Here is a 979-nt window from a genome sequence, read left to right on the forward strand (position 1 = left end):
ATGTGTTTCTAGTGCCATGGATACCTTGCTTTTGTGTATTTGTGATATTCATGCAATGAGCTCTGTCATACATTTGGGGAGAGGAGCAAAAGGGGATTAGACTGAAAAGAAAGTAATATTGTCCGACTTTAACTGCAGATGTTCGTCTTTGCACAGTTTTCAGCTTAAGCGAATGAAGGCTAAATTGTCAGGGATCTTGCAGGCTCTGAGCTAGAGGAAGTAGGTTATCGAGCAAGAAGACAAAATCACAAGTCATGCGTGTCAGTGGAACTAGAGCCAGAGTCTCTGAGATAGCTCCATGCTATCAAACGGGTGACCCCGGCCCAGGAATTCGGGGACAGTGGGAAGATGGAAAGTGTGCTGGGAAAGAGGACTGAGCAGGGATGTGCGGGACCCCATTCTCCTCACCAGGCCATGTTCCTGGCACCAAAAACCGTGTTTGGTACTTGTTGATTTAACTGTTCTTCTGTCCCCGCAGATTGGACTGTGTCTCCCCCAGATATGTTAGCATTTTCACAGCATATAGAGGGTTTTCTATGATTGGCAGCTACCTGGTAATCTGGTACATACTAGCTGTTTAGTAATATTGAATGTCTCCAAGTTAGGATACAGCTATTACCTACTTCCTTAGCTGGTAAAGAATCTGCCTGCAATGAGGGAGATCTGTGTTCTATCCCTGGGTTGAGAAGATCCCCTGGAGAAGAGAAAGGCTACCCACTCCAGTATTCTGGCCTAAAGGGAGTCGGACATGACTGAGCGACTTTCACTATCATTACCCACTTCAGGCTTCCCAGGTGGCGGTAGTGGTAAAGAACCTGACTGCCAATACAGGAGATGCCAAAGGCTCGGGTTCAGTCCCTGGGTCGGGAAGATCCCCTGGAGAAGGGAATGGCTACCCACTCCAATATTGTCGCCTGGAGGAGTCCATGGACGGAGGAGTCCATGGACGGAGGAGTCCATGGACGGAGGAGTCCATGGA

The sequence above is a fragment of the Oryx dammah genome, unplaced genomic scaffold, assembly GCF_014754425.2.
Source record: "Oryx dammah isolate SB20612 unplaced genomic scaffold, SCBI_Odam_1.1 HiC_scaffold_24, whole genome shotgun sequence".
NCBI lineage: Eukaryota > Metazoa > Chordata > Mammalia > Artiodactyla > Bovidae > Oryx > Oryx dammah.